Here is a 24,061-nt window from a genome sequence, read left to right on the forward strand (position 1 = left end):
GATTTGTCTCTTTCTTCCTGTATTTTCTCTTTCTTTGTGCGAGTCTGGTGATCTGCTTTTACACAACACAATTTCACCTGAATGCCGACTATCAATCAACTACAGCTTTTAAATTCTGGCTTTGCATTCCAGTTTATACTAGAAAGTGGTTTCAAACACTGCAATTTTTCAAGTTTTCCGATAGCATTCAGCAACTCTCAGCCACAACTCTTCAAGTCTTCAAGCTCCACCTTCAGCTTGGAGGTCAGTTTCAGGAGCTCCTCTCATTGCGGATATCTGTAGTTAGAACAATAACAAGTCCCAAGACTCCTGAATTATACAGTAGTTATACCATGTTGTGGTTGTTTTTTTCACTTGATTTGTTGAGGTGTGTAGGTGCAGTATAGCATTAGAACTGTTGGGACACACCTTTTGATGGAAGTGGGCCGATGAATGTTATAAGATAATACAAGTTAATATATATATAAAACAACAAGATTATGTTACATATTTAAATAGCTAATAAGGAATGAATAACAGTCTTCCAGCCACCAGTGATGATAACTATTGGCAATCAGGACTAATATCTAAACTCTTTAGAATGCGTGTATGGAAGTAAAGGCCACATTATACTTCTCCGACTGCTTAATGTGTTATCCGACTGTCTATATACATATTCACTGCAATTTCCCGCCCGATCAGTAGGGGTCGCTAAGCAAGGTTGTTGTGCTTTTGGCTACAGTGAGCAATGGCGTCCGAGAGAGAAAGACTGTTGTTGTTGTTGTTGTTGCAGCTGAATAACATTGAATCAGTGGCCGTTTCTCACTTTTCTGTGCCCCGGAACGCAGTTTTAAGATCATTTGAAACATGTGCTGTGTGTGTTAAGACATGACGTATTCATAGTTTGGCAGCGACGTTGTCGGCGGTGATCAGCTCCGCCTCTGTGGACGGCACAGAGCAGCGTTAGCTCGGCCTGTCCTGAGGACCAATCACAGCTCTAGCTCTTGCCGTCTCCGTTGTCACTTGACAGAGTGACGGACACTTAAAAAATATTTTGTGCAGTCGGAGACGACGCAGAGGCTCTGACAGGCTCTCCGGTGACGTAGAGGGGTCTCTGTAACCGACGTAGAGCACTTTACGCAGGAGTATAAACTGGGCTTAAAGGGACACTGTGTAGTATTTATGGGTTTATATAACCCAAAATCCACTTTTTTATACATATTATGTGCTCCTGCATTGTCTAGTCGCTGTACAATAGTTTTTCGTAGTGTTTCCAAAAGTCATGTAAAATAACATGGTCGCGGACCGCGGTTGCATAGCCACTGTTAGCAGCGAGACGCCATGTTTCTACCGGAGCCTGTAAGGACAAAAGCGAGAGAACAAAACAAGCGTCTCTTTACTTGTAGCAGAAGTCCCGCCTCCTCTCTCTCCGCTTCGTCTGCTACGGCCGCGGTAGCTCGCCCTCTCCCTCGCCTCACGAACCTCATCTGCTGACACGGAGAAAGACGGCGAGGACGACATTTGACCAGCTGCGGATACCGTAGCGCTCAGGGAAGGGAGGGGGTGAGCAGAGGAGCAGGTCTTTGTTGTAAATTTCAGCCTCTCCTCTAGATGGCACTATAAGCTACTTACTTCACCTTTAAGAGAAAGGTCCATGTTGTTATTAGCCTTGTGGTGTTAATGAAGGGACCATATGCTTCAGTTCATGTGAGTGTGTGAGGATAATGTAAATGGACTCCTCACAGGAGTACATTTCCTGTCTCTTCAAAACCCCTTCTTTTCATTTTCAACTTCATAGTTTTGCTGTAACATAAGTTATTTTAGAGAAGGATGACCAGTGACTGAATGTTCATAGAGGACAAAGGTGCTCAGCTGTGTTTTTTTCCTCCTCCTGCTCCTCAAGAGCTGAAGAAGAACATTTGCCACCATTGCTCAGGGCAAGGTTGAGCACTACAAAGTCCTTGAGATAGTGAGAGTTTATGTTATGGATCAATGTTGTTTTTACAGCAATATTACCAACATGAGAGCTTGAAGTAAAGTTTGTAAAATAACATTTTAAAATTGTAAAGTGATTATTTTGCAGTAGACAGACAGTTGTGTTATTGAGTCAGTTTTCACATATGCTCAAAACTACGTGCCCAAAATGAAGAGTGATTTCTACAATAACAAGGTGTAGATTGAATATCCTCATATCTATATAAAGGTAACATGTGTGATGTCTCTTCAGGGGGGTGAGCATCAGTATAGCAACTCAAAGGTCATAGGTCAGACTTGCAGAATAAATATTCCCTACACACATCTAACAATCCAAAGCACAGCATCTGCACATTATATGGGACAAATGTTATGCTGACAAAGTGAAGCAAAACAGTGCAACGTTCAGGTGCAATCATCAAATTGCACGACTAAAAATGTCCCAAAGCATGGCAGAATTATTATTTTTTGTATATTTTTATTACTGCACCAATAAATATATCATTACGATGCTGATGGTTTTTGTTTTATTGTATTTTATTCACTATGTATGCCTCTACTAATGCAAGTATGTATTACAATTATGTTCCCCTAAACGCAGCCCGTGAGACAACAGATGGTGCAGGCTGTTCAGTAACCTATTGAATTTGAATAATTAGCACCTCATTTAAGCCATTACAGCCAATAGAATTAATGGAAGGCATCCAAATCCTTCTCAACGATATTATTGGTCCATCACCCCACATGGGAGGTACACTAGCAGCAAACCCTGTCATACTTACTGTATTTCACATCCACACAGAACCACAGGATTCTGTTTAACCAGAGTCTGTGTTAAGCAACACGTGCACACTCACTCTCACATCCTATTGTGGTGATTTTCCCACCAGTAAATCACGTTTATATACAGTATGTTCTTGTTGCACATGTGTGGGTAATGGTGGACATGCTCATGTTACCTCAAACGGATTTCCATGGTAACCAATGGTGACCAAAACGCAAGCGTGCCACCAACTGAACTGGAAAGTGTTGTGCTGCTTGTGTCAAAATGATTGTGCTCAGCCTGGAATCGTCTCGTCAACGATGCAAGTCGAAATCGTTTTGATCAAAAACATGTGATTTAATGCTGTTCATTAATAACACCTTATAAGGACACTATGTAGTATTTATGGGTTTATATAACCCAAAATCCACTTTTTTATACATATTATGTTCTCCTGCATTGTCTAGTCACTGTATAATAGTTTTTGTTTCATTTTCGTAGTGTTTCAAAAAGTCATGTAAAATAACACGGTCGCGGACCGCGGTTGCATAGCCACTGTTAGCAGCGAGACGCCATGTTTCTACCGGAGCCTGTAAGGACAAACGCGAGACAACAAATCAAGCGTCTCTTTACTTGTAGCGGAAGTCCCGCCTCCACTCTCTCCGCTTCGTCTGCTACGGCCGCGGTAGCTCGCCCTCTACCTCGCCTCACGAACCTCATCTGCTGACACGGAGAAAGACGACAAGTTCGACATTTGACCGGCTGCGGATACCGTAGCGCTCAGGGAAGGGAGGGGGTGAGCAGAGGAGCAGTTCTTTGTTGTAAATTTCAGCCTCTCCTCTAGATGGCACTATAAACTACTTATTTTCCCTTTAAGAAAAACATTATGTTTGCCCTATATCCTGTTTGATAACATTTGAGATAATGAATACAACAATTTCAAATAAAACAAATCAATGCATTTCACCTCAATGTCTGGAACCCTTTAACTTAAGTTCATTAAGGAACAGTTTGTTCAGTGGATCTAGTTAATGACCATTGTGAATTGAACAACTATTCCTGTTGCTTTAACCCACAATGCAGTTTAAAATAAATAAATAAAAACATGAGGGGAGCATCGACAAATGCATCAAACACATGTTTGTGAGCAGAAAAGTGTAAGAATATTCTGAATTGCGTTGGATGTTGGACCACCAAGCTAATATTAACACCGTTTGCCACACGAGTTATTGATTTTAATGCTTAAAAAACGTATTTTACATCACAGCAGTGTCACAAGTAAGGCAAACAATCATCTCAGACACATCTGTACAGTAAGACTCATTTCTAAGTCTGAGTTCATTTTCCACAGTCAGTGTACTGAGATCACAGACGCGTTCACCTTCACAAATAACCAATAATAATGATGATGAATGGATTAGCTCAAATACCTATTGTCTCTCCCTTCCACCATGCCTACTTATCGATATAAGATAGATCATCAAATCGCTCGCTCGCTATTTTCTCAGGGTTTTAGTCAATACTTTACAATTAACATCCAATTACCCTGACTAGTATTAATCGCCCGGGACCAAGGGCAGCAGAGTTTGTAAAAGGTCACATATGTGCGATGAAGATTAACAGTGACGCGGCATCGATTTGCCGCAAGGAAGGTTAATGTAGTGAGTGCGTTGTAAGCTGTTGTAGCTGCCAAATGCAAAACAGGGAAGGACAGCGGATGTTAACTCGACTGATGTTACAGTTATATGCTAAATGTCGTCAAACGCAGTAAAGAGGTGCAGAAATAACAAGATCTTTTGAAGAAAATGCGGTGTGATGGTACGACTGCTGAAATGCAGTGCCTTAAAGGGCTGGGAGCTGAAGTGCAGAGCTGAATGATGACTCACTGGGAGCCAAGTTGTAATGCTGGAAATTAGGAAAGTAGGAATGGGGGTTATGAGAACACAGGCTGGCAATGAAACAATGCCCCAGAACAAAGATGTATTTTTTATCTACTTTAAAGTTGAATTTTAATCAATAACACGCACACGACGACTACTGGTCCTGAAAAGGTCGGAGTTTATAGCATGACAATTCCTAAAGAGGTGAAAAAATAGGCACACAAACAACATCAATGGTCTCAAAAGAGGTTCTAAAACATTTGCATAATAAAACAATGATAACAAAGGCTCTAAAAGAAGTAACACAACTCGAACTCACATAAAAATAACGAGGGTCGTGAAAAGATAACCACATTGTGTACAATTGGGTTCTAGACAGTGGCAGATGATATCTTTGCCACAATGATAGCAACACGTTATACTTCTCCGACTGCATAACCACGGAGACCACTCCAGCCTTCATTGTTCTCCGTCGCGGTGCCGGACACGCACTGCAATCTCCCGCCCGATCAGTAGGGGTCGCCACCCAAGGTTGTTGTGCTTCTTGCTACAGTGAGCAATGGCGTCCGAGAGAGAAAGACTGTTGTTGTTGTTGTTGCAGCTGAATAACATTGAAACAGTGGCCGCTTCTCACCTGAAAGAAATATTTTCTGTGTCCCGGAACGCAGTTTTAGGATCATTTGAGGCGAGAAATTAGCCATTTAGTGCCGGCCATTTACAGTGGCAGGCACAGAGCAGCGTTATCTCGGCCTGTCCCGAGGACGCAGCCATTATCATCTCCATTGTCCCTTGACGGAGTGACGGACACTTAAAAAATATTTCATGCAGTCTGAGACGACGTAGACCACTTAACGCAGGAGTATAAATTGGGCTCCGATCAGCCAAGATGGAATTTGCTTTTCTAAACCACCTTACCTGATTGATTGATGTTCCAGCGATTTTTGCTGCACATCTTGACAAAATCCCGAGGCAGGTTTTTGTTTTGACCCAAGTGACCCGAACAAGCAGATAAAGGAGAAGGTAAGAACAGTTTCAATATAAATAGGAATAAAACACTGTCATAAAAATGGTGTAGAAATGAACTGCAGCGCAGGATCAGGGTAAATAAAGCCAATGGCAAATTTTGAATGCCGTAGTGTACAGCAGTTTTCTCATGAGTACAACATTGTTTCATTAAATATCCACACAGAACCTCCCCCCCCCCCCCCCAAAGACTCAGATCACTGTAATACACACAGTATGCCAGGACTGTAAGTTGTGCCGTAACCCTACACCAAAAAACAGAGAAGACGTTGTAGACATTACAGATATAATAACAGAAACAAAGACGGACTGAATAAGGTCTGTTTGTATATGTTTACGATTTGTGCCGTTTCCATGTGCGCTTTAAAGACCCCCCGGCAAATGTATATTATTTTTCAAAAAAAGTGACAAATCTAGTATAAACCTAAATGCTGTCTGAGAAGGAAATGCATCATTCTGCCACACAAGTCTACACAGAAACACCAGCTCTGTGTTTTGAGGTTTTTTCCACTCTGGGAGGCATTTTCAAAAAAGTACGGTTTCAGGTCCCCTGAACGCCTCTCTGACAAAAAAGTATGCATATTCACCTAAACCCTTTTCCGTGTAAATGGTGAAGATATGAACCTGAATCAACAAATATTAGTAGATACCAATAATATACACAGGTTTACATCAGGAAAAAAAAGAGGTTTAGGGCTTTAGTTGCACTTAGCAACGTGCAGAAAAATCAACACACATTTAATCTTCATGGACAGAACATAATTTACCTAAACATGTTCTCGGAAGGTGATCTTAAACTGTAAGTTATTTATTATATCCAGAGTTTCACAGCGCGGCTGACAAGAGCTTCAGTGAGGAGAGATTTGTATCGGCTCAGTTACAGCAACTCGGAGGGTTTTTGACCATAAAAACAAGTTAATGTATGTAAGTAGACCTCCATAAGTAACATATGTGCAACAGGACCACTCTATGTGACCTTTAACTTTGACAGGCGTAGGTGTGCGTTTTCTTATTATTTATATCGTATAATTTTAGTAAGTAAAGTAAAAGTAAAGTAAAGTAATGCAGTTAGTAGCCAGACACTTAACATCAATCAACAGTGAAATGGATGGTGGTCCTTGGCCTTCCGGTGTTGTTGTGGCATCAACAGTTCATTCAACTGCAGAGGAGTTTCCATTACAAATCAATACTGTTAGAAAAGCCATAATATCCAATACCCCATCATCACATATGAATGTCATCAGATATGTGGACAAATGAAGCCTCTGCTACAGTATTTCCTTGCCTGCCCTTGAAGTAATTGATTTTTCTTGGTCAGGGGGAAATGAGAATACTCTACAAAAAAACAACAACAACATGTGAAACAAATCACAGCGTTTGCGTTGTGATGTATACTGATACACATGAACGCACAAAAGGTGGAAGAGGAAAACATGTTGTGTGATCCTGGACAAACACACAAAGAAACACACACTTTCTCCTCTCTTATCTGCTGGAGCAGCCTCTCTGCAAGTCACAACGAAGGGCCTTGATCTCTGTGCTCCCTGGAGACACTAGGCTTGATTACTCTGGCCTGCTTGCTCGATCAATGATTCATCAGTAAAAGTAATAATGTCGAACATGCTGTGGCTTACCTTTTTATTGGTGCCTCGGTGGTGGCTTCCGGGCAAAAGAGAATCAAGTCAATATGATAGACGGCCACATCCTTATCCTAACATTTTTGTCTTAAATGCATGGATGCTACAGGGGGAAGGACTTTTTCTGTATGTCAAAACATTCATTACATTGGGTAAAAAAAAACGACAATTGAACCAATCACTATTTCCGACCACAGCCCAGTTGTGATAATAATGAATATAGGCTTAAATGAAGTACTGGAGGCTAAATGTTTGATTACAGACAGAAACTCAGGTTAAACAAGAAATACAAACTGCTTTATTTGAATAGACGTAAGGCCACAATAAGAATATCATCTCTATTGGATCTAAAATAAAGAAGAGCAAAACAGCAAGAACTGGAACATGAAATGAAAAGACTATAGTAGAGAGGGAACATAAACAACATAGAAAATAACACACATATAAAGTGGTATGCAAAAGTTTGTGCACCCCTGTAAATGTTCATGGTTTTCCTTTATAAATCATTGATTGTTTGGATAAGAAATGTCAGTTAAATATATCATATAGGAGACAAAGACAGTGATATTTGAAAGGTGAAATAAAGTTTATATGATTAAAAGAAAGTGTGCGATAATTATTCAAACAAAATTAGACATGTGCATACGTTTAGGCACCACAAAAGAACATTTTTGTGCATCTTCCTTTTGCAGAAATAACAGCCTCTAAACGCTTCCTATAGCTTCTAATTAGAGTCTGGATTCTGGCTGAAGGTATTTTGGACCATTCTTCTTTACAAAACATCTCCAGTTCAGTCAGGTTTGATGGTTTCCGAGCATAACGCCCCTTGTTTTGCCCAAATAACTCTATTTTAGTTTCATCAGTCCACAGCACCTTATTCCAAATGTGCTTCAGCATAACCTCAAGCAACTCTGTTTGTGACAGGTGCAGAGGAAATGCTTTTTCTGCATTACTCTTCCATACAGCATCTCCTCGTGTAAAGTGTGCTGAATAGTTGAAAAACCACTTCTTTCCATTCCAGGACGTATGCAGTGTTTACATAAATATGGCTCAAAAACTAAATGACTATTCCGGGCCAGGGAAGGATTTTCTTTGGAAATATTCTCACTGCAAACTCCAAGCAATTATTTGATGTTAATTACAGTAAGTTAATTAGACAAATATAACATTACATAACGGGATGGTTTATTCTTCCCCTCTCTCTACGGGGAAGGCTTAAAATTATCCTATTTTCAAAACAAAAGGGTCTGGTCCTGGTCTGGTTCTGAAATATTGTTATTGGGCTGCACATCTAAATGCAGGAGTGACATGGATTCATCATGAACAACTTCAGGACCAACTTCAGCTTCCTTTTAATGATATATATATAGATATTTTCAAATGAGACATTATATTACAAGTCATAAAGAAAGATATATGGTCAAATCCCAAACAGTTTGGACAACTCCTTTGTTAATAGTGGAAAAACACCTCCCAATTAAGAAACATGTTTCTTATATATAAAAGGCTTATAAATGAATCCCTGCAAATACAGGAAATATTAAGGAAAAATGGGAACTAGAACTAAATGTTATACTTACTGACACAATATGGGAAGAGTTGTGTACAACTCATCATAAGGGAATTGATAGTGAACTATGGAAATAATTTGACTGGACACTAAAAGTCAGGTATATTAATACACCTCATAATAGTCTCACATGTGACAGAATGTTGGAGAAAAGGTGGAAAAATAGGAGACCAGAATATATTTTGGGATTGTCCAATAATCCAAGGATTCTGGATAAGGGTCAAAGAAGAAACTGATAAAATCTTACAAGTGAATTCCCTATTAGATAGAGATATACTTAGGGAGGCATATACTGCCCATACAGCTAAGACCAAAGGTACATTTTACAGATACTTTTACTGATTGCCAAGAAAATGATAACTGTGAACTGGAAGGAAACAAAACCACTGTGGGTACAGTGAAACATCTCTGCACAATGGAGCCAATGACTGCAAGTTTGCAACTGAAAATGGATATTTTCCAACAGAGGTGGAACTGCGTTACTCTGTATTTGGGTGACAGGTCGAGGGTTAACATTTATTGTATCAGAATACTGAGAAAGCTTGTTCTTCTAGGATTGATACTGTACTGTTGCAAACTCCCCATCATGGTAGTTTGGTATCTTTGACATCCTTCTCTCTGACAAACTCCAACCCCACAACATTACTGGCCTTTGGGATCAGTTTGTTGAGTCTGTTGGCATCTGCCACCCTCAACCTGCTGCCCCAGCATGCAACAGCAAAGAGGACGGCACTGGCTACCACAGGCTCAGCAAAGTCCGGCAGATGTCGAAGGACCTCAGCCACCTCAGGAAATATGAAAGTAGATGAGGAAACACTTTACATTAAAGTAACAGTGTGGTTATAATTTCATAGGAAGGTATTATTAAAGTAATACCATCCTATTTATGTAATAATCACCAAGCAATCGCTCAGTGAAAATGTGTGAGGATGGGGCTAATCATATTAAAATATGGTAAGAACCAATTCTGATTTCTTTATTCATGCCTCAGGAAGTGCAGATAATTAGTAAGGAGGAAGTGAGGCCTGTTCTGAAGAGGATTAAGGAATAAATATTTTGACCAGATTGTTTAACCCAATCTTGGGAACCTGAGGAATAGAGAAGAAGTGTGGTGGTCGGAAGTTGATCAGCCACATCATGAAGGTGTGATAAAGCCCAGTTAAGGAAATAAGTGAAGACCAGCAAAGCAGCAGCATGTGTTCATGCAAAGTACCACATATGGGATGTTTGCTTTGAGGGTGCTGATGGAGGAGCATATAGAAGGCCAGAAGGACTAACACTGTGCCTTTGTGTGTCTGAAGAAAGCTTATGATTGGGTGCCAAGAAACGATGGCAGAGATGTATGTGAGGCAGGACATGTGAGGACAGTGAGACAGTGGTGAGGTGTGCAGTTGGAGTGACGGCTGGGTTCATGGTGAAGGTGGGATTACATCAGGGGGATCAACTCTGAGCCCCTTCTTGTTTGCAATGGTGATGGACAGTTTGAAAGATGAGGTCAGGCAGTAAATCTCAGCAGAAAGCCTGGAGAGGTGGAGGTGTGCTCTGGAGAGAAGAGGAATTAAGGTTAGTAGGAGCAAGACAGAATACATGTGTGTGAAAGACATGCTTTTGCATTGGTGTGATTAGAGTTTGGGCAGAAAAAAACCCTCAAAACTAATTCCACCTTAGCTAATGATTAGGGTAAAAAACACACAAAAAGACACCAGGATGTCCTCATAACACCACAGCAGTGTGCAATACATGTGATGTACATTTCATCATCTGCCCATCTCTACAACAGTTTATGCCGACCCAGCACAGTGTGTATCAGCTGTGCATGCTCCAGGCTGCACAAAAGAGGGACGTCAATACCAGGTCTGACTGGACGCATTTCTATGTGAGGGAAATGCACAGAAAACAAAAACTCCTGGAGGAAGGCAGCAGCTGCAACACAATGACAAAGGGAATGTAATTCATGAAAGAGTCACAGGGGGCAAAGAGAGGGTGTTCCAGTGCATCACATACTCTCCCCAATAATCACCAGATACCAGGCAATAAACTTAAATGCATCATTATCTTAACAATTAATACAATTATATCAGCTATGCTGGCAAGCTTGGTGTATTGTGTGGTGGGACCACATGGTGCCAATGTCTGTGAATGGAATGTTTTTAATGCACACACACATGCACACACGCACACACACATGCGACTAGGGAGTGATAGCTTTTCACTAGCAGATTTAAACGTCACTTTCAGTGAACAAAAACCTGCACAAAACAAGCAAAGCGGAAGAATATAATTAACACCTTTTTTGTTTGCATCCTCCCCGTTTTCACCCATTCCCATTTATCCCAGCTCCATATCCACCCACTCATTTGTTTGAGATAAAAAAAATATTTAAAAAAATACAGACACAATGAGCACTTTAATGAAACATGTGGAATAGAATGTGAAAACCTAAAATATACCACCTCCCAGTTAAATTCTAACCAGTCAGTTTTTGATTTATGGTGATTTATGGTGGTGTATTATGACAAACCTAAAGTGATGTGGTAGACATATTGTGACAATAAAATGATAATATATATATATATATATTGTAATAATACATGTATGAAATGCATCAAGGAAAAAAATCAGCTACGATAATTTCCATCTCTCATGTCAACATTCCTAAGCTTCCCTCTGATCATATACCTTGGTATTTACAGTAGAACAGTATTTCTGATTTTCCTCCAAGAGGAACCAGAGGAAGTTCACATACCACTGGTGTTCCACATACCACCGTTTGAGAACCATGGCTCTAGAGATGTATGTGAGCAGCACAATGAATGCTAGTGCAGTCCGACTGTGGTGTAGGCCATTTGGTACAGTATGAATATCGTTCTTGTATTTCTTGTTTGTTATGATTGGCATCTCTTAAGGCTGTTGTCAATACCAAGTTTTTCAAATTTCAATTCTACAGCCTCAGCTTTTCATCAGAGAGCATTTCTCCAGGCAGAGATACGGATGTGCTATGGTATCCCCAGTATCACTTATCGTGGCCAACCAAATTCTACACTGAGGAAAATAGAGGATAAAGCCCCCATTCCTCTTTTCTGCTGCAATATATATTGTGGCCTGTGCTATATATATAAATATATATATATTTATTTAACATGCTTTTTTCCCTTCTTTTGCATGGTAGTGTTAATTTGTATAGTGCAGTCCGTTCTTAAATATATTTAACTTACTTACTTAAACTGTTTAACTACGTCAAATCACAGTCTAAGAGCTGCTATATACATTTCTGGTGCTTGTGCAATGACAATAATGAGAAGGAAGTGCAAATGCTCACAGAGCACATCCACTCAGTGTCCATTGACTCACACCATCCACTGGAACACAAGCTACGGTGTGTGGAGAACTCTGCAGCTCAGAGCTGACAATACACCTGCAGCAACCAGTGCCAACATGGACGAACACCAATACCTGAAACTTGACATTTGTGAAAACTGCCACCAAGGAGAAACAATGCCAAGCCATTGGAAAATAAAGACATTGTCACTGTTTACCATTGAATTTCCTGCAGGATTAATAAAATATATATTAATCTATCTATGTCTCCACAGTATACCTGCAAACCTGACAATCTGAGGATTCTCAATAAACATTCCTGTGTTTTTCAAACCCACCCCAAAGCACACACCACGCCCGAAGAGTAACTTGCACAGACCTGGACACTAGAGAAAAATAAACAGTTCTAAAAAAACATCAGGAGAGCCAACTCCTCTGGCCAAGACTCAGCCATCTACTTACATATATCAACAGGACAAATAGACACAATCGACAGAAAATGTGGCCCCACGGTTGGTGTAGTGGTTAGCACTCTTGCCTTTGCAGCAAGAAGACCCGGGTTAGAGCCCCGTTTGGAACGACTTCGGAACAAGGGCCTTTCTGCAAGGAGTTTGCATGTTCTCCCCGTGTGTGCGTGGGTTTTCTCCGGGTTCTCCGGCTTCCTCCCACAGTCCAAAAACATGTGATATGGGGATTAGGTGAATTGGTCACTCTAAATTGACCATAGGTGTGAGTGTGTGAGTGAATGGTTGTTTGTCTCTATATGTGGTCCTGTGATGGACTGGCGAACTGTCCAGGGTGTACCCCGCCTATCGCCCAATGTCTGCTGAGATAGGCACAGCACCCCCCGCTACCCTCTGGTGGAGGATGAAGCAGTAGATAATGGATGGATGGATGGACAGAAAATGTATATTTTTGGTAACTGTATGTCAACATTTAGAAACTATAACCTGTGTCTGCAACACCACATAATGTCCCACTTACAACGCTGTTCTTTAGTCTCTCTCCAGGAGACTAAATTGATTTCTTGTGACCACAGGAGTTCTGTGAAACTTCAACACTCTGTTGACCATTGTTAACAACCTGTAATTGACACCAAAGTCACACCTTACAGCAGCTCAACAACTGTCATGAGAGCATAATGGAGTTACAGTGAGCACTGCCCTCTTTTCTCAGAGGTAACATGTCCTGGGTTTCCCCACAATCTTCCAGATCACTGAAGAAACCTCTTGAGCAGTGTTTCCACCGACTGGAACGGTTCGGTTAAGGTCGGTCCATATTTGTGTTTGCTTTTCCATTAGGAAAATACCAAAATATCCAGCCCCGACCATTTCATTCTTTGGCACCTTTCCTGTGCAGCACCAGAGTAAAATGATATGGTATGGTATGGTCAGGATGCAGTTAGACTGGCTCCACCAATTACAGTCAGCTGATTGGTGATGGAAAAACTTCACTCCCTCGTGATCAGTGTAAATATCCCATGGAAGTTGAGTCAAAAGGCCACAGTCTATTATTATACAAAGCTTAACCATGATGTCTAAGCAAACAGTACCGGTCTTAAACATTTAGCTACCCCACCCCTTCTCACTATATCTCGCTGACGTGGACACACCCCCTATCACGAAAAACCCCAGAGCTTTACCATTCCAAACCATACTGTACCAAATCGAACGGGAAACACAGCATTCAATGAGAGTTCAAACACCAAAAAGTTGCTATTGACTATGTGTTTTGGATATATAAGTTGTGTACTCAGTGGTACTTATATTAAAACCAAACTATATAAGCAGGTGAGCCAAAGTGATACAGATTGTGTGTATCATCATGTGTTTACTTGATCTACTGTCCTGAAAAAAAAAAAAAAACACTGTTCATTTAGATATTTAATCATATCTGATTCATATTGAAGTATTTTTAATTAATAAATTCACGGGGGAGCTTGTTCATATTACAAGCATAATGGTTATGACCATTTTCATTACTTTTATTAATACATCAAAGATTGCTCTATAAAAGAATTACAGCCGGTCCCAGCACCGATCACCAGCATCAGCTAATCTGCCGCCTACATTACTCAGAGTACAGGAAGCTGCGAGCAGATGAAATACAATCACTGAACAATTCAATTTACTCATGTGCTCATTTGTCTGATGAAATAATATTTAATAGAAAATCAGGTGCATGGTTTGCTACTGAATATGTTTGTGGCGCAAAAAAAACCCAACATCTTTTTGGATATCAAAGACAGGAGGATTGAGCCTGTGAACATTTGAGAGAAACTAAGGAAAAGACAAAATGCCTCTTTGTGCCTTTTACTAAAAACAACTTTGTAAACACTATAATATAATATAGTTGTTGATATGAGTTTGCTGGATTTGCCTATTGTTTTTCCCTTTTTTTCCTGCCTCCGCTAGTCTACAAGCCGATGTGTCCTTGGGCAAGACACCTGGACACCAAATAACATTACTAGATAGCTCATATCTCATAATCAAATGACCTGGGCAGCTAATGAGCATTTATTCTGGGCAGGAGGACACAGACCAAGTGAAGAAAAGTCAAACATTTAGGGAAAAACAAATTATATTATCTTAAAATGAACCATTGTGTACTGTAATTGCAGTAATGATATTGATGACAAGATTCCACACATTCAGTTTGACAATAATGGTAGTTGTAACACACACACACACACACAAACACACACACACACACTGCATCATCAGTGCATCATTAAATGGAAAGGGCATTATGGGAGACCTGAAATGGTATATTTTGAAAACGGGTCCCAGAGTGGGAAAACCCTTAAAACGCCACCTATGCATTTTTGTGCAGACAACAGACATGCTCCTTTTGGGAAAACTATGATGTCATAGTCCCACCTCTTTCTTGCGCTGGCATGCATTGTCCCTATCTTTATCACACTTTTGAGTTTGGAGATTGATTGGCAGTGCAGCGTACTGCAACTACAGAAAAACATAAACAAATAAATGTCAGTTTGTGCAGCAGAAGGCAAGGCAAGTTTATTTGTATAGCACCATTCTTACACAAGGCAATTCATAGTGCTTTACAGGCAGGAAATACATTTGAAATTAAAACACAATCAATTAAAAAAACAAGTAAAGAAATTAAAACCATTTAAAACATCAAACAATTTAAAATCAAGCAGAAATTAGTGTAATTCAAAATCATTTGAAATTTAAACACAATAAATTCAAAAATCAATTATGAAATTACATTAAACAAATTAAAATCATGAAAAAAAAAAAAAATGCAATTTAAAATCATTAAAAAGGAAAGTTAAAGTGGTTAAAATCGGTAATACTAGAAAGCTGCAGTAAACAATAATGTTTTTAACCCTGATTTAAACAAGCTGACAGTTTGTGCACGCCTCAGGTGTTCAGGGAGCTTGTTCCACAGGTGAGGACCATAGAAGCTAAATGCAGCTTCGCCCTGCTTGGTTCTGACCCTGGGGACGCTGAGTAAACCTGTCCCTGATGACCGAAGAAGAAACCACAGAAGAAAAAGAATGTTTGTGTCATGTTCTGCTCCCATGGAATCATCTGTACCGCTTAAAATGTACGTTCAAACATCTGTTTTCCACAACTACAGTGACAGTAAACGCATTCTCACGCACTGCATTTGGCAAAGATGGAAATGTTTCATGCCATTACAGCCCAAATGTGACAAAGGGCAGAGGAAACTAAATGAACGCCTGAGTCATGATGATGATGATGATGCTTCATGTCATCTATTTGTCACTAAAGCCACAAAAAAAAGGTATGGAAGGAGCAATGAGGTTACGTTTACCGTAACTCATATGAATGCATGAAACGATTCCACGTTTATGTTTTCACAGTCGTTTTCCACATGACTTCATCCATCGGTTGTTTGAGGTTTGACTGGCATTCAGTTAATTTACATCATCCACTGCTCCTCCTTTTCTTGCACTGGTTTAATGGTGTCTGACTGGTGAGGTAGCTCCTCCAGCTGTTCATCTCCACAACCCAAAAAATACTAGTGACATCCATATTAAAGCAGCCATATTGTGTTGTTGTATTATAATTCGTATTCCGCTGAATGTGTGGAAAATATGTTTCTGTGGTGAAATGAGCATAATATTGTTCATACTCATGTCACAGCAGATTTAGATATGCCATTTCTTTATTGAGCAAGACAAATCAACATTAAAAGAAAATGGTTGACAGCAGCTAAATTAAGGCGAGAGCAGCCCATTCTGGGACTGCCCACACGAGAATGAGTCCAGGTTAAACAATGATAGCTTTTTTTTATTACATCGGTGTTTAATCCACACAGAATCGGTGTGGGGAAATCTCAAAAACATTTGCATTTTCACATGCAGGCCTGGCATATGTACTACAGCATTTAGAGTCAGTTTGGGGGGATTCCATCTGAAAGGTGCATTCATGGAAGACTTTTAAAAAGATTAGACAGACTAGACAGGACGTTACTATTATCGCTGTTTTTTTTGGTGTGTATCTGCGTCATTACCTTGTTTATGAAGCCTGACGGTTCTAAACAAACAGTTCAGCCATTGCTGAGAACGTTGTGTTTTATTGTAATCTCGGGGCTCAACGAGATCACTGAAAATCCCGTAATAGTTACGTAAGCAGCGGTTCTCCTGAACAACCGATTGTCCTGCTCCGGGCGGTAGTCCGGGCACATCCGGTTGCGTACATTGAACCGCAGAAGAAGAATAACGTCCGTTGTGGAGGTGTTTCACGAGCAACAGTGTCTTCTGACTCTGGGTCTGACTCCGGTTTAAAGTCATAAAAGGGACTGCGGCGGGGAGTCGTGACGAAGCTATTTTTAAACACTGTTAAAACAATGTTTTGATAATGAGGAGCAGTGCATCCGCCGTTCCAGAGGGGGGCGCTGCGCTTCTGAGAACGGATGTGCTGGATAGTACTGGCCAATCACAAGACTCTGTCTTCTGGGGGTGAAAGTTCACTCTGAAACATCGCAGCAGAAAAACACTGTCAGAAAAGAGGATTTCTATCGGCTAGTTCACAGCAACTTGGAGGTTTTTGACCATAAAAACAAGTTAATATATGTAAGTAGACCTCCATAACTAACATTTATGTGCAACAGGACCACTCTATGTGACCTTTAACATTTCTTTCTGTTTGTGTGTGGATAAAGCCTTGGATAGACAGCAAAGTGCGTTGTAACTATCGACGATAAAAGGAAATGTCGGGTCATTTCCAATCCGTGTGATATTACAGAGTTAAAGTCGACATATAACATGAGGATATGTTTAACTGATAGCATTAATTAAATATATATTGGTATTATTTTGTGCAATCGCACGGTGTGGACTGTTGAATAAATGAATGAAATGGTTAAAATAGAATAGCACAGCTTTTATTACACAGCTATATCAATTGTTACTTGGGACATCTACAACACTTGACACAATTAGCTGTGTTTTTTACTTCAATGTACTCTATAGACCATAGTACAGCCACTTTTTTGGTACTGGATTTTTTTCTATATATATATATATATAATGCTTCAGTGGCTTCTACAAACATAAGGTTTTTTTAGGCACATCGTGTTTTCTTGTTCCTTGTAGAAGGAAAACGTAGGTACAGCACATTTAATTTAGTTCAGTTCCATGACAATAATTGGACTGGAGAGCAGTTATTGAAAAAGTGCTGTCCGTGACATCTATCTTGTTTTTGTTATATAATATAATATAATATTTCTCTTTCTCCTTCTCCCTCTTCTCTTTGGGGTTAAGCTTCCTCACACCATCCTGCTTTGACTCACCTCATTCTCAGATCAAATCTAATTTCCAGTGTGCTAGAAATGAGTTTGGGGGTCTGCGACACACCAGGGAGGCATTGGTGGCTCTCCATGATGCCAAATATTGTATAATTAGGAACTGGCGACCGCTGATCCTGTGTCAGGGAGAGGGGAACAGCTACGACCTGCAAAATATGTTGGCAAGTAACTTAGTGAAAATACACAGTGTATGAAACTCAAACAGTGTCAAGCGGCAAATTGACAGCCACATTTATAACACTACATCATTTTGAAATGATAAATTAATTAAGAAAAAACAAAACTTTTCCAAAGTTAAAGGGGAAGTAAGTAGTTTATAGTGCCATCTAGAGAAGAGGCTGAAATTTACAACAAAGACCTGCTGCTCTGCTCACCCCCTCCCTTCCCTGAGCGCTACGGTATCCTCAGCTGGTCAAATGTCGTCCTCGTCGTCTTTCTCCGTGTCAGCAGATGAGGTTCGTGAGGTGAGGGAGAGGGCGGAGCTACCGCGGCCGTAGAAGACGAAGCGGAGAGAGAGGAGGCGGGACTTCCGCTACAAGTAAAGAGACGCTTGTTTTGTTCTCTCGCGTTTGTCCTTACAGGCTCCGGTAGAAACATGGCGTCTCGCTGCTAACAGTGGCTATGCAACCGCGGTCCGCGGTCATGTTATTTTACATGACTTTTTGAAACACTACGAAAATGAAACAAAAACTATTATACAGCGACAAGACAATGTAGGAGAACCTAATATGTATAAAAAAGTGGATTTTGGGTTATAAAAACCCATAAATACTACACATTGTACCTTTAATTGAAGCTTAATTCTATGCATATCATTAAATCTGCAGGTTTACCTGGCAGTCGTGGTGTGGTCTCTCTCATCTTCTTGTTATGAACAGTTCATAAATACAACCATAAACGGGGTAAATGACAGCAGAACAGCAGCTCACTATTCATAAAGTGTTCCTTCTTTTTTTGGTACACTTTCACTATCGAGTGACTCATGAAATGCTCAAAATAACACATCGAATTCAACATTAAAGAATTCAGGTGAAACGCGTGGGAATTCCATCTCTGAGATGAAACTAAATCCTCGTCTACACCGGGATTTTCTTTAAGCTTAAAGTGTGGGTGTTAAGTTTAAAGTGTATCTGTGTGTGTGCACAGACTGAGCCTCACATTAACCCGCAGTCGCTCTCTCTCTCTCCTTTGAGAGTTGCAGTATTGTCAGATCTCTGTTTTATGTTGTGTTAAGGGTTTCTATGTTTAACTGCAGGCAAAACAAGACACTTTCCATGCAGTCAGAGTTTCCATAGTGTCAGCTTTGAAAGTGACTGCATGAAAAACCACCAAAAAAAACATGACAATACATTTCTTAAAGCCACAAATGTACAGAATCTGCCACTGGATATAGGCTAATGTGATGGGTAATTTGCTTAGGGAGTGTGTGTGTGTGTGTGTGTGTGTGTGTGTTCTTGTACTTGCAGCATACTGAGGACCAGTGAGGGTTTTTAACCATCAAAGTGAGGTCATTTTTACGGAGTGAGGACATTTTGGCCGGTCCTCACTTTGTTTTCATTGAAATCACTTCCTTAGGTTGCTATAACATGCTATACTCAATTTGTAAAAAAAAGAAAATATGTATATAGTATAGTTGTACATAGAATAGTATTACGTTTTTGTAAAAAAAAAAAAATCAAATTTTGGACAACATAGTATAGAATTACTTTTTTTGTCAAATTTTGGACCAAAAGTTTTTTTTTTTTTTTTAACTTTTGGATGACATAGTATAGTATGACGTTTTTGTAAAATTTTGGACCAAAAATTTTGGGTCAAATTTATTTTTCAAATTTTGGACGACATAGTATAATATGATGGTTTTGTCAAATTGTGGACCAAAAATTTTTGGTCAAAATTTTTTTTTTTATTTGGTCGACAGAGTATCGTATGACGTTTTTGTCAAATTGTGGACCAAAAATTGTTGGTCAAATTTTTTTTTTTTATTTGGTCGTCAGAGTATAGTATGACGTTTTTGTCAAATTTTGGACCAAAACATTTTTTTTCCAAGTTTTCCAGTCCTTTCTGCTCTGGGGCTCCACCTGCAGACATTGTATGGTGCTGCAACCAGTAGTATAGAATGACTTTTTTTGTCAAATTTTGGACCAAAAGTTTTTTTGTTTTTTTTTTACTTTTGGATGACATAGGATAGTATGACGTTTTTTAAAAAAATTTTGGACCAAAAATTTTGGGTCAAATTTTTTTTTCAAATTTTGGACGACATAGTATAATATGATGGTTTTGTCAAATTGTGGAGCAAATATTTTTGGTCAAAATGTTTCTTTTTTTTATTTGGTCGACAGAGTATAGTATGACGTTTTTGTCAAATTTTGGACCAAAACATTTTTTTTCCAAGTTTTCCAGCCCTTTCTGCTCTGGGGCTCCACCTGCAGACATTTTTATGGTGCTGCAACCAGTAGTTCTTTGTAGATGTCGTTCATGAAGTAGATTTTTGTAATTGTGTTGATTTATAAAGTGGAAATGCTGGTCCTCAGTATGCAGTAAGTACAAGAATGTGTGTGTGGGTGTGTGTGCGTGTTTGTGTGTGTGTGTGTCTTCTCCTCTCATGCACAGCTGAGTTAAAGTCAGGGCAGCGTCCACAGGCCTGTGGGATGTCTTTTCTCTGCGGCTGTGCAGGGAATGTGGATGTGACAACTACGTTAATGTCTCCCTGAAGGAAGATTCTACACACAGATGCTTACACTGATACAGCTTGGTTCTGTATTATTTTGTGGCATTCTGCACACTCTTAGAGATTGTTTTCCCAAAATATCATGAATGATTATCAGGGCCATACTGAAGGAAAAACACATTTAACCCTTTGAGAATAAAGTTGTAATTTGAACAATGGTTGTCTATGAAGCCATTCGTTTCGGTGCCATACGGCTTCAGTCTATCATGAGATTAAATATGCCATCAAGCGTCGGACATACTGACAACATGCTTGCCAGAGTTCCAGTCCTTCTAGATCCAAAAATGTTAATCATCAATCTGCTTGTCTCTTCCATATGACCGCCTAAAACTGCACATTGATATGTATCAAAACCACGTTTGACAGAACAGAACTGAAGCAATTTCTTTTTGTAAATGAAAGGTGGGGACACTGATCTATTTAATTAGAAAACCAATGATATAATTAAACAATGTACAATTCGTTTTTGTAGGTAATTGACTATTTTTCTTCATGTGACTGGGGCAGAATGGACAAGGCTTGACACACTCTAACACTTTTTCTAGCACTGCAAGTTAAAGCATCACAATTATAAGTGCATAACCAACCAGGTAAAATGGAAAAGAAGCAAGACTTTTTCAACAATGTGGCACAAAATCTACAGCCTCTTTATAGGGCAATCTATCTGGCACTGTTGCAACCACAAGATGTTAGCCAGATATAACATTATGACTAGCACCCCTCTCTATTGGTAAACCCAGACACAGTATGGATTAATGTATGAATGGAAAATGACGGAGCTACAAAATTGTGGTGAAAAAGTTGGGTGCACCTATAAAATCTGAAAATGTCAGTGCACCAGGTCTTTGTCTGGAATCTTTAAATCAGGATTTCAGTTTATCGTGCCATCTAGAGGAGAGGCTGAAATTTACAACAAAGACCTGCTCCTCTGCTCACCCCCTCCCTTCCCTGAGCGCTACGTTATCCGCAGCGGGTCAAATGTCGTCCTCGTCGTCTTTCTCCGTGTCAGCAGATGAGGTTCGTGAGGCGAGGGAGAGGGCGAGCTACCGCGGCCGTAGCAGACGAAGCGGAGAGAGTGGAGGCGGGACTTCCGCTACAAGTAAAGAGACGCTTGATTTGTTCTCTCGCGTTTGTCCTTACAGGCTCCGGTAGAAACATGGCGTCTCGCTGCTAACAGTGGCTATGCAACCACAACCCGCGACCGTGTTAGTTTACATGACTTTTTGAAACACTACGAAAATGAAACAAAAACTATTATACATCGACTAGACAATGCAGGAGCACATAATATGTATAAAAAAGTGGATTTTGGGTTATATAAACCCATAAATACTACATAGTGTCCCTTTAAGCTAGCTGCCATTGAAAACTGGGGCACTAGCGAGAGGGTTCCATGAGCAGTCACGGCTAACGTCTTCTTTAAACTGTCGATGCCCACAGGCTCGTGCCTTCTTTATCTGACAAATGGAAGACTTGAATAATTTCATGCTGATCCAAGCCAGCAGGGGTCCTCCAATTGTGAGACATTTTGTAATTTTGTCCAGGGGGAGGATGATGATGCATGTAGCTGCAGAGCCAGAAGTTCTAGGAAAGGTTCCTCACAGCATTGATGTCAATCCAATTTTCACATGGTAATAAAGATGTGTCCGCAAATAAACAAGGAAAAACATTTGGTCCTTTGTTCATGTGCTGGTTTACTGCACTGGCTGCTCCACACTTCGATCAGTCAATTTTATACAGTAAGGTAAAGGGAGGGAAATTAGTTTTTAATGTCTCCATAAAATAGATATCTCTGACAAAACCTGAAAAATTACATTAAAGTGATTGTGCTTTAATAAATGAAATATGTCCAGTTATGGGTTATTGGTTTGTCATGCAACATAATGTATAGATTAGAAACCATACTGAATGGAGGTCATCATATACTTTAAACTGTTATGGCTTTGAATGTCAATCAAGGTAATAACAAATATTTGTATTTGATTGTGAAGTTATTTTCCAACAACTGATAAAATCATTCTGAACATGATCCAAAATACGCCCAAGTCATATTTCACCAAAAGAAGCTTTTTAAAGTTTTTAAAAGGTTGATTTCTTTTCCTGGTTCATGCTATTTTTTTCCAAGATCTTAAATGTGATATAAAGTAAATACTGATTAAAATGTAACTATGTGATCGCAAAAGTGTCACTGGGAAAGTTGGTCATCGTAATTTGAGACTTCAAATTAAATATGAAATTTCTAATTTCACCTGAGACAATACTGGAACATCATTTGGCACTAATGGAGTATCTGGGGTTCATTTTGTCCCCATTTTTCCATTTAATATGAACAAGTATCATGGAAAGAAAAAATAAAGAACCACAAGTCACAACCCGTGTATTTTCCTCTCTTTGGTAATATCTTCCATTACAGTGTCATTTATGTTAATGGAGGTAGAGGACACCAGGACATGTCCATGTTGATTACCAGTGAGATTAGATGATGGGGTCTTTACAGTTATGGTGACCTTATCTCACAAGTACAGGAGATCATTATAGAGTTTTCCAAGTCATACAAATTAAGCAACTCAGAGGAAAAAAAAAAAAACAATCAGATGCAATTATGATTATTGTTCCTTTGACTGTGAATTCATAACCACTTCAGCTAGGGCTGTGTAATTGTGGGAGGCATTATCCACCTGAATATTAATGTCTCATATAAACACAGAGAGCAAACAGTGTGTATATGGATTGAACTATAATCATAATCTCGCACAATATTAATAAGCATAACGAGTTGTGTGGTCTCTTCATGAGGAACACCAATCACTGTCCACTGGTACGGCAAGATTCTTTCATGCTTTTGTAATAAAAATGTATATATATATGTATATATATATACATATATATGTATGTATGTATATATATAAAATATGTTAGATTTCAATCCATTAAAAACAGAGTAAAAAAGCAAATAAATCCCCAAATTGCTGTACTAACAACACTGTTTAACATGCAGTAAAGCTGCAGCTAATTACATGACAACCCACACACGGTTGCCATAGCAACATATCACACTTTCCAGCAACGGCGCCTTAGCAGTAATGATAGTGACAGTGATTTGACTCAGAAAGTAGAGCTTGAAGGAAGAGTGTGAGACGACTGGATCTGAGACTGTTCAAACTAAAATCACACCCAATGACTTGTTCAATAGGTTTTGACAGTTTCGAAAAAAAAAAAAAAAAAAAAATATGTTCATCTGCATAAAGTGGCTTCCTCTCCCCACATCAACATCCAGTCCTGTTTTCAAAAAATAACGTTCCAACACGAGGAACATGATTTCTTCCAGATTCCATTTGTTTGTAACATATCCCCGATATTTATTGACGTAGTACGCAAATATTT

Source organism: Microchirus variegatus (genome assembly GCF_963457635.1).
Source record: "Microchirus variegatus genome assembly, chromosome: 5".
Taxonomy (NCBI): domain Eukaryota; kingdom Metazoa; phylum Chordata; class Actinopteri; order Pleuronectiformes; family Soleidae; genus Microchirus; species Microchirus variegatus.